We start from the raw sequence: 11,786 nt of genomic DNA, 5'->3' as shown, positions 1-11,786 counted from the left end.
AAACATCTGAAAGTAACACAACATTGTAAGTCAACTATACTCCAATACATTTTTTAAAGTCATAAAAATTAAAAAAATGAAAAACAAAGAAAACATAGAAAAGTATTTCTGTAACAATCTGGTGAAGTAAGTAGACAAGTTTATGCAAAAACGTCAAAATCCTCAAATAATACAAATATTAAGCTTGGTATGAGAACAAATGAAGATAGACAGATAGATACAAACAGATATATAGATAGACACATCTACACAGAGAAAATAGACAATTTCATGTCCAATGGGGAATATATATGAGTGAGTTTGTGTATGTGTGTGTATATTTTCAGAACATAATTTACAAAATGTATGTTGTGTATTTGAGGCTAAGTGTTGATTTTTCTCTCAATAACTCCCTCTCTCTCTACATGTAGAAAAAGTATTGTCAAAGTCTTAAGTATAAATTGCTTATTTTGGCCTCCATGATGTATTGGATTTACAGAGCACTATATTTAAAAAATAATTCAAATTAATGTCAATAGTCCATCCAAATTTACATTCAGTTTTTATGTTTTGTTTCACACCCATGGCATATAGAGTTTCCCAGTCTGGGGGTTGTATTAGAGTTGGAGCCACTGGCCTAAGACACAGCCACAGCAATGCAGGTTCCCAGCTGCATCTGTGACCTACACCACAGCTCAAGACAATGCCAGATCCTTAACCCACTGAGCAAGGCTGAGGATCAAACCTGATTCTTCATGGATGTTAGTCTGATTCATTTCCCCTGAGCCATGACAGGAACTCCCCAATTTTCCCTTCCAGTTTTAGATTGGCTATTATTGTATATATCCTATAAATATTTAGCAAAATAAAGGAATTAAAAAATAAGATGCCATAGTATAGTTAAGTGTTGAAGTTAGAATGCCAGGAATTTAAAGCCCATATGTGACCATTTCCTCCCCTTAATACCTTTTGGGATATCATTGAACTCACTAAGCCTTGGTTCTAAAGTCTCAAAAAGGCACAGGCAGTAAAACTCATCTTTAAAAGCATTATGGGGAGGAGTTGACATTGCAATACAGTGGAAATGAATCTGACAAAGATCGATGAGGATGTGGGTTAAATTCCTGGCATCTCTCAGTGGGTCAGGGATTCAGCATTGCTTTGGGTTGTGGTGTAGGTTCCAGACAAGGCTCGGTTCCTTCTATCTGTGGGTGTGGTGTAGACCTGTGGCTACAGCTTTTATTATACACCTAGCCTGGTGACTTGTATATGCTGCAGATGCAGCCCTAAAAAAAAGGAGAAAGAAAAAAAATTAAAAAGAACTATGATAGCAGAGTTTCCATTGTGACTCAGTGGTAATGAATCCAACTAGTATCTCTGAGGATGTGGGTGTGATCCCTGGCCTTGCTGGTGGGTTAAAGAGCTGGCATTTCTTTGAGGCTCCAGATCCCAGCCTCATCCTGTGTAAGTCACAGATGAGGCTGGGATCTGGAGTTGCTGTGGCTGTGGCATAGGTTGACAGCTGCAACTCTGATTCATCTCCAAGCCTGGGAATTTCCACATACTCACATACTGCAGGTTTAGCCTTAACAAGAAAAAAAAAAGTGTTATATGCATTAATCTAAAACATTATGTTAACTCATTTGTTTCTCATAAAAGCCTAAGTTACTTCTAAAATGTGGAGGCTATGATTAATATACATGATTGTCAGTATTTTGAGGAGTCTAGCTTTTGGTCAAATAGCTATGTGATGATCTTGCAGGATGGTCATTGATCATTACAAGATTTTCCTTGGCAGAACTCACAGGGAAATGTTGTCATCTCTGCACCAGAATGATACACAGATAATGCATTGACGTCTCTGTAAAAGCTTGAGTCAATGGACAAAATCTATACTTTGGCCCAATGTTTTATTTTTACATGTCATCTAAACTGACTTATATCAGGTTCTTTATTCCATTTATCGAGGGAAGTGGAGAAATCTACAAGACAATTTTCTCTACTTTTTTGCCATACTTTCTAATCCTGCTCCTTCCTTCACTTCCTTTCTCTGGCTCAGGCCCAGAATACTGCAAGAACATTTTGTTTGGTTTCCCTGGGAAGAGCTGGGAGCTCCACATCTGTGCTGATTCTTCTGACCCTTAAACAATGTACATAAAAATAGAATGGTCCATTCATGCTTTCTCCATTTTATATCATATTTGTACCATCACAGTAAATGATTAAAGGCTTAACTCTATTTTAATTTTTGGCTCATTGCTGTTTAATATCTAGCACATTAGCTTTCAATACATCTCAGCCATCTCATTTTTCTCACTTGAATATGACAAATATAAATAATTATATTTTACCAAGCCAGTGATTGAGGTCTTGTCATTTACACAGACCAAGGCAGACACAAAGTTATCCAGGGGTCCCTAAAATATATACTAATATACCTGAGATCACAGAGATGCACCCAAAGAAAATGTTCAGTGGTAAAGATGCATGTGTGTTCCCTAGTTATATTATTTTATTAAATTATTATTTACACATATTTATTGGTAATATTCTTCCTAGCTCATCAACCCAAGTCTTCATTCTCTAATTGGGTCTCATTTCAATTGAGCCTCAGTCACCTGTGCTCTAGAGATTGTTTCCTTCTGGAAATCACCTATGGGCAACTGACCAAAACTCAGTCACAAGGCTAATTATCCTGGAGGTTTGAAGGTGATGATACAGCTATATCCATACCTTTAGACAATACAGAAAATGATTGGCCTACTTCCACAATCTAAAAATGGTACTTTCATCACATGTAGATGTTCTCAAAGCTTATCTGCTTGAGTAAATTTGCCTAAACCCTGTTAAAACCTTGATTTGGAAAAAATTAACAAAAGAAATATTTGTTCCCTCATAAGTTAAGAACATATGATACTCAAAAGTAAGTACTTTCTGATTATTATTTTTGTCAAAGTTCTTCCAGTTTCCTTACTTTCCAGTCATATTCTGTTTTTTCATTACATTTTCTTTAGTTTGTAATTTTTGTTTTAGAAATGGCCTTGCGTCATAATTGAAAGTGTGCTTAGAGTATCAATGCAATGGCCCAACTTATTTTATACTCTGAAACAATTAATACTTTCATTAAATGAATAAACTGGCCCAACTAAAAGTATAGGAGCAAGCACAGAGAATTTTTATCAAATGTTTTATAGTAATTGCTATAATTTCTAGTGTCACACTCATTGTATCAGGAAGTGTGATGGACCCATGTTTAACATATAAAACATGCATAGCTGACAGTTTTTTTTTTTCTTTATATTGTTACTATTGACTTAAAATTCTTATTTTCAATTCTTTATATACCATATTCTTGGAAAAATTCTCAGAACTGTGTATACAGAAGTTCCAGAGGAGCTGAAGGTGGAATCAATTCTAAGGTAAACATATAATAATATAAATAAGCCTGAATATATCTAATATTTATCTGTACCAACAGATGATTTGATATACATATCCATTTTAGATTGATTTCCAAAAACAAGGTAAGTCATAGATTCATCATCTCACATAGTTACCTTTTTTTTCATTATAACTCTTAAGATCTACTCTCAGCAACTTTTAAGTATACAATAACATGACTAAGTATAGTCACTATGCTGTACACTAGATCTTTAAAACTTCTTATAATTAAAAGTTTGTACCCTTTAACTCACTTCACCCTGGTCTATCCCTGTCAACCACCACTCTATTCTTTATTTCTATAAAATTTAATTTTAATAGATTTCATATATAAGTGATACCATATGGCTTTTTATCTTTTTATATCTGGCTTATTTCACATGGCATAATGCCCTCCAGGTTCATTTATGTTATTCAAAATGAAGGATATTCTTTTTCATTTCCTTTGGATATACTAAGAAGGAATTTTTTAAAATATAATTAAATGATAGGTTTTTATTAAAATATGTCAGTTTTATCACGAAATTACATTTATATTTTATCTGTTGAAATTATGTGATGTCTGAACTGAAAGTACGAAAAATTGTCAAATGAAGAAATGAATTTTCAAGTTATAATTTTGTCACATAAACAAAAAATACATTCAAAATACATGTCAAAATAGTGAATAATTTATTAACTTCCACTGGAAACACAAATGGTGACTTATTGTCTCTTTAGTCACCTTGAAGATTTCAAAAGCATAGCTTACCTTTTGACCTAATATTTTGGAAAAGGGAGAAATCAGATTCTCTTCTAATATTTTCCTTAGGATCCATTATTTCATGAACATTAAAAACATTTATTTTTGTTTTTAAGAATTGTAATTTATCCTTACTAGAATCAAGTACCTAAAATAAAGCATCAGTTTCTCTCTTTGACCAAATTCCCAGTGTCTGAAATAGTTTTGAAATGGTTGTGGGTGAACAGCTAAAAAAATATGTTGCTAGATGAACACTTAGCTTGTACTTCTCTCATGTTGTCATGAGCTTTATTATTTTATATATATATATATATATATAATTTATTAATTTAAGGTGACTGATAAAAGATGTAATTCCCTTTGGAGCAGGTTATCTGTAAAAATAGCATTGAGAATAATGTTAGTAGTCAGTTACCTTAGAATGCATCTTTTTATTAACTATACTGCATGCACCTGCAACCAAAATTATAAAAAGTTCTGGATGTATTTTGAGTTCGAGAAGGTCATTAAGGTTAGAACTCTGATATCATACATGGAAAAATGGAAAATATAACAGTGTATAAAACTTCTGTTTCTATATTTCATATAGGATTTTAGATGTTACATATAAGTGAAACCCTGTGGTATTTGTATTTATCTTTCTTTCTTCATTCAGTATGAGCATCTCTAGTTGCATTCATGTTGTTGCAAATGGCATTATTTATTCATTTTTATCGCTGAGTAGTATTTTGATTTATATATGTACCACTTCTTCTTAATCCAGTCATCTGTTGGTGGATATTTAAGTTGTTTCCAGGTCTTGGCTATTGTAATAGTGCCACAAAGAACATAGTGGTGCATATATCTTTTTGGAAATAAAATTGTGTTCAATATATGCCCAGGAGTTGGATTGCAAGATCATACAGAAGGTCTATAATTAGTTCCCTGAGAGGGATGTGCATACTGTTCCATAGCGGTTGTAACAATTTACATTCCCATCAGCAGCAAAGAAGGGTCCATTTTATCCAACATTCTGCAGCATTTGCTATGTGTAGACTTTTTAGTGATGGCCATTCTGACTGGTGTGAGTGGGTACCTGATTGTAGTTTTGATTTAGATTTCTTTAGAGCATTTTTCTTACATGCCTATGGGCCATCCATATGTTTTCTTTGTAGAAATGTCTATTATGTATTCTACCCATTTTTCAATTGGGTTGTTTGCATTTTTTTTTTTTTGCTGATGAATTGTATGAGTTTGTATATTTTGGTTATTAGGCCCTTTTCTGTTGCATCTTTTGCAAGATTTTCTCCTCTTCTGTGTGTTGTCTTTTTGTTTTTTAATATTGTTCCTTGCTGTGCAAAAACTTTTATGTTTAAGTAGGAAAAACTAACATTAAAAAAGAAAAAATGAACTGGAGGTATCAGGCTCCCTTACTTCAGATTATACTAAAAAACTACCATTATCAAAACAGCATGGTCCTGTTTCTGGTTCAAAACCAAAAATATTGTTTAATGGAACATGATAGCAACCCCAGAAATAAACCCGAGAACCTATGGTCAACTAGTCTATGATGAAGGAACTAAGAATATACAGTAGATCAAGGACAAGTATCTTTAATAAGTGCTGTCTGATAAAACTGGAGAGCTACATGGAAAAGAATGAAATTAGAACACTCTCTAACACCATACACAAAAATAAATTCAAGATGTATTGAAGACCTAAACATAAGGCAGGTACTATAAAACTCTTATAGGAAAACGTAGGCAGAATGATCTTTGACATAAATCAAACATCCTGTTTGATACACCTCCTAGATATAATGACAATAAAGACAAAAATAAACCACTGGGATCTAATAGTAAATTTAAATAGCAATGTAATTGTATAAGAAATTGAATTTCTAAGATGAAAATTACATTCAAAAGATAAACACAGAAATGCACTTCCATTTCTTTTATTTCTACTATACAAGATTTAACAATATTTACTTAAGGTTGAATAGCAGTGTAGACAAATCATTTACAAAAGATATCCTAGTAAAATTTAGTATATATTTTTTCACATAACTGTATAGAAACTTTCTTTACTGAAGTTTAACTCATCTAGACAGGTGTATCTTGAAATAACTATTATAAAGACTACTTTTATTTTTTCTCCAAATTTTTGAGTAATAATAGTTTGAGTTAATTAAGGTAAATTCCTAGAAAAATAATACTTTAAAAAGACACTCAAAATAAAAGTGGGTAAATACTTTTTTACAGGGGAGTGGGACTGCTTTCATGTCATACCAATGTTCCCAGGCTAGGGGTAAAATCAGAGCTACAGCTGACAGTCTATGCCACCACCACACAACAACACAGGATCTAAGCTGAGTCTGTGCCTACACCAGAGATAAGAGCAATACCAAATCCTTAACCAATTCAGCATGGCCAGGGATTGAACAAACATCCTCATGGATCCTAGCCAGGTCTGTTAATATTGAGCCACACTGGGAACTCCCAAAGAAGTGGAAATTCTTAATCTCAGTTTTTGTACCTATTTTTCAAGGCTGATTTGAAGATATTATGCATTCTTGCTGATCCACTGTCACCATTTTGTAGAACATTAAGCAACACTTCAACTGTGTGTCAATATCCAACTGAATATGGTTTACAACTCAAAAAAAAAATCTTAAGGCTATCATTGAGAATTGACTCTGAAATTTTGATGTCTAGCTATCTATGAATTAATGAAACTGATGCACAACTGATGTTGTTTAATAAAGTCAAAAAACTACATGTTATAATCAGAGTAAAGGATTGAAAAGCCCTATCTTTAGCCCTTTGCCTTGTGAAAAACTCAGTAGTGATAATAAGATGAATAGATCAAAAGATTAATGAAAGATCTTTCCTACACAGAAACCACTTTCAAATAAAATATTTAAGATAATTTCCTAATTTTTTTATGAATCATGCATTTTAAATTTTTTCTTTTTTTACTTTCCAGGTCAAACATCATCATTTCCAAAATATGACCAATTCTACCATGGTGACTGAATTTCTCCTCATAAGCTTTGCTGATACATGGAAGTTAAGGGTCCTGTACTCCATGTTGTTCCTTTTCATATACTTGTCTACCTTGTTAGGGAATCTTCTCATTGTCATTGTCACCACATTTGATCAGAAATTTAACACACCCATGTACTTCTTCCTCAGAAATCTATCTTAGATATGTGTTATATTACTGTCACCGTGCCCTATGCCTGTGTCTGTTTTCTCACTGGTAACAGAAGCGATTTCCGTGGCTGCTTGTGCCACCCAGGTATTCTTGGTCATTTACTTTGCTTATGTGGAGATTCTCTTCCTCAGTCTTATGGCTCAAGACAGCTATGTGGCCATCTGCCAGCCACTCCATTACAAAATTACTATGAACAAAAAAGTCTGTATCCAAATGACACTTGTCTCCCTGCTCAGTGGGCTTGTCTATTCAGGTGTGCACACAGGTAAAACATTCCAGTTGACCTTCTGTCGGTCCAATGTGATCCATCAGTTCTTCTGTGATCTCCCATCTCTGCTGAGGATCTCCTGCTCTGACACCTCCAGCAACTTCCTTTTACTTCTTCTATCTGCCATTGTGGTTGGTGGGATCTGCTTTATCTTTATTACTGTGTCATATATTAACATATTCATAGCTATGCTAAAGTTTTCAATTAGGGAGCAAGGAAAAGCCTTTTCTACCTGTGCTCCTCACATCAAAAAGATCTCTATCTTTCTCAGTTCCATCATCTCTGTATACCTAAGGCCATCAGTAACATCAGAAACTATTAAGGACATGATTCTTTCTGCATTTTATATCACAGTTCCTCCGTTTTTAAATCCTATCATCTACAGTGTTAGAAACACACAGATAAAGGAAGCTGTAGGGAGAGTAATGTTTTTAAAGTTTTATTCTGGAAGATAATAAATATCTACTTCAATTTTATCTTAATGTCACTGAATGAGATCCAAACTTCTATAAAATAACCTCTTTTCTGTGTTTGATATATTAGACTGCTCACTCCAAAATCATTCTATTGAGACCTGTATAATTAATATATAATCATTTTGTTATATTAGCCTTTCTATTTATTCTCTGTAAAATTAGGAACTCTATTTTAATGGATGAGTAGGATCCAAGATATTTGATGAAAATCAAATTTTAGATTATATAGATTTGTGATTCATCAGCTATTAACACTATCAATAATGCCTTAGAGGAATCCTTAGAACGTCAAATATGGACATAATCTGAATTCAGTCAGTGAAATTTGAAATAAGTGTATAAATAATATGCTACTTAATTATAGACACATATGTAAAAATTAAAGATAAATGATAATCTAAAATATATTTGTCATATGAAAACCAATATAAAATATGTCTGGAAAGTAAAGAAAAATTCCACAAAATATAAATGAAATCAACTGTGATTTTACTCTCTTTAATTATTGAAAGTGGAATTTCCTTTTCTTTGCTTTTAGCAGGGAGACTTCAACTCCCTTGGCTTAGTCTTTTTTGCAATTACTTTAGCAACTCCATTATGAATGATCCATTTTCAGGTGACAAAATTTGCTTCTGGGATAAAGGCAAATGTTTCTCTTTTTATCATATGTATATATATATATATATATTTTTTTTCTCCTCTGTGGTATCAAGTATGGCAGTTCTGTAAATATGACCCCTAATTTTTGGCCTAATTGTTAACCTATGTCAATTCCTAAATTTCTTTTAGTTTATTTGGAAATCATAACATAACATTCGATCTCTACTTTAGCTCTTTCTTCATAAATACTTCTTCATCTTGGATAGACCCATTAAATTTTCCTAAAATTTTTGTTCCCAAACTGCCGTGCACTTTTGCCTCATTGCTTCATAATGACTTTTGTACATGCTCAGGATTAAATTTTCCAGGGAATTTTGTGTAACAGACAATAGTAAAAAACTTGTTTCATAAATTCATTTAGTTATGGAAGTAATGAAGATTCCAGAAAATAAATTATATTTGACACATTGGTGACAAATAATGAGTATATTACCTAAAATACATCTTTAAAATAGCCAAAATATACCATTGTATCATGCTATTTTTTATCTCTCTGGATTTAATTACACTGACTAATTCATACAAGTGGAATCATAGAGTATTTGTCTTTTTGCAAATGGCTTATTTCACTTAGCATGATGTCTTCAAGTTTCATCCATCCTAAAGAATATCTTAGAATAGTCTTCCTATTTATACCTAATAATATTTCTCTGTATGTAAGCCACATTTTCTTTATTCTTTCGCCATTGGATGGGCCCTTGTTTTACGTTTACCTTCTGGTTGTTTTCCTGTTTTAATTAACTGTGGTCCAAGAATCTGGCCTGTATAATTCATACTTGGTGGAATACGCTGGAATTTTCTATGAGGCTGATGAATTTATATTCTGAGAAAAATTGAATACTTTTCATTAATCTCATTGTTTAATGTTTTAAATTTTATTCATCTCCCCGATGAAAACACACACACACACACACACATATATATACACATATATGTCACATGGGTGGGAATAGTGGGCTGTTTTTTATTATGTTTCATAGGAATATATAGATGTATCTTTTTTATTGAGAAGGAACGATCCAGACATCATTTTTATTGAGAGGCTTACAAAGGAGTAATGATTGGCAATAACTGTGATGTGATTGTCGTATTATGCATAAGGGTCTACTTTTAATCTTTCATATCAGGCAAAAGGTTTGACAATATCGATCCAGTATATTTAAATCTGTTTCTATACCCAGAATTTCTCTTACCACTTGCCTTCCTTCTCTTGCAATTGTTAATAACAGAGAGGGAGTCATTTGGTTAAATACAATTCCTACTTATGTTATATCCTATTTAAGATATAATTGTGTAACCAGATCATTTTTTTACTCTACTTTTTTTTAATTGAAACTAAATGTAGATAACATAAAATTTACCATATTAACTCTTTTAAAGAGCACAGTTGTGTGGCAGGAAATACCTTCATATTGTTGTGAAGCCATTACCAACTCCATCTCCAGAATTCTTTTCATCTTATTAAACTGAAATTCTTGACACATCAAATAGTTGGTATTTGATTTCTCAGTTTCAGTCCTCAGGGATAGGGTGCCCAATATGTTGTTCTAACCCTGCACTCTCCAGGGAGTATCTCTGATATCCACATAAACTACTGTGTCCCCTGCTAGGGATGCTGATCCCAATCTTCTCACATCTCCTCCCTTCCTGATTCTGTGTGGATGTTTCTTTATGTGCTTTGTTGTAGATAAACCTTTCTGTCATTCTCCATTTTATTTTCAGCAAAAGTAGCTTTACTTTTAGATGTATTTTTTGATGTGCTCTTGGGGAGAGATGTGTTCAACATCCATTTATCCCACCATCCTTTGATCTCCTTTTTTTTGTAGTTTTGTTTTGATTGCCATTTATGAGAATTTTAAAATGTACCATTTATATTTATGACCACTCCTCTTTTTTACTACTGCCTTTACCAAGAAATAAGAAGCAATGAAAATCAGTTTCTTGATCTACCTAGAGACTTGTTCATGTGTTCAGCATGTACACAAATGAAAAAATATCAGATAATTTTAGAAACTACTAGTGTATAATTATTAGAAATTCAAAATACCATATAAACCTAGGCTTGATGACATACTGCTACCTTTACAGGGCATATAGTGTGGAACAATATTATGAGCATCACTACCTCCAAATGTGTTAGCTACTTCTGAAGAATCATAGCATCTTTGAATTCAAACTTACCTAACTTTAAAATAAAAGAGACTACATGTAATACATGCAAAGGACATTTGCCTCATGCATTATGGTACTGTCTGCAATAGTTTGTTCATAGCTTCACAAAAAAAATTCTGTGATTTATGACTGTTATAGTCATGAAAAGTTTATAAAAAACACTATAAAGCCACAGTCATCAAAACTGTATGATACTGGCACAAAGACTGAAATATAGATCAGTGGAACAGGATAGAAAGCCAAGAATTAAACCCACACACCTACAGTCATCTAATTTATTCCAAAGGAGGCAAGCATATACAGTGGAGAAATACAGTTCCCTCAATATGTGATATTGGGAAAACTGGACTGCCACATATAAAAGAATAAAGTTAGAAGACTTCCTAACACCATACAAAAAAATAAACTCAGAATGGATTAAAGACCTAAATATAATACCAGATACTATAAAACTCTTAGAGGAAAACAAAGGACAGACACTCTCTGACATAAACCACCCCTAGGGTAGTGAGAATAAAAACAAAAAATGAAAAAATGGGACTTAAAAGTTTCTGCAAAGAAACCCTAAACCAAATGAAAAGAGAACCCACAAAATGGGAGAAAATCTATGCAAATGAAGTGACTGACAAGGGATTAATCTCCAAAATTTATAAACACCTTCTGTAGCTCAATAACAAAAAATCAAACAACCCATCAAAAATGAGCAGATATAAGCAGACAATTCTTCAAAGAAGACATGTAAATGGCCAAAAATGCATGAAAATATGTTCAACATCACTAATTATTAGGGAAATGAAAATCAAAACCACTATGTGGAACCACCTTAAACTGGCCAGGATGGCCACCATCAAAA

General features: G+C 32.9%; 1 pseudogene; it reads left to right on the top strand.

The window, feature by feature from the left end:
• Positions 1-7,150: 7,150 nt before the first annotated feature.
• Positions 7,151-10,946, top strand: LOC125124545 (olfactory receptor 14C36-like; annotated as a pseudogene).
• Positions 10,947-11,786: the final 840 nt, after the last annotated feature.

This window comes from Phacochoerus africanus, chromosome 4 (assembly GCF_016906955.1).
Source record: "Phacochoerus africanus isolate WHEZ1 chromosome 4, ROS_Pafr_v1, whole genome shotgun sequence".
Lineage (NCBI taxonomy): Eukaryota > Metazoa > Chordata > Mammalia > Artiodactyla > Suidae > Phacochoerus > Phacochoerus africanus.
Note: the sequence above shows the minus strand (reverse complement) of the source record. Positions and strands in the feature narration are given on the sequence as shown.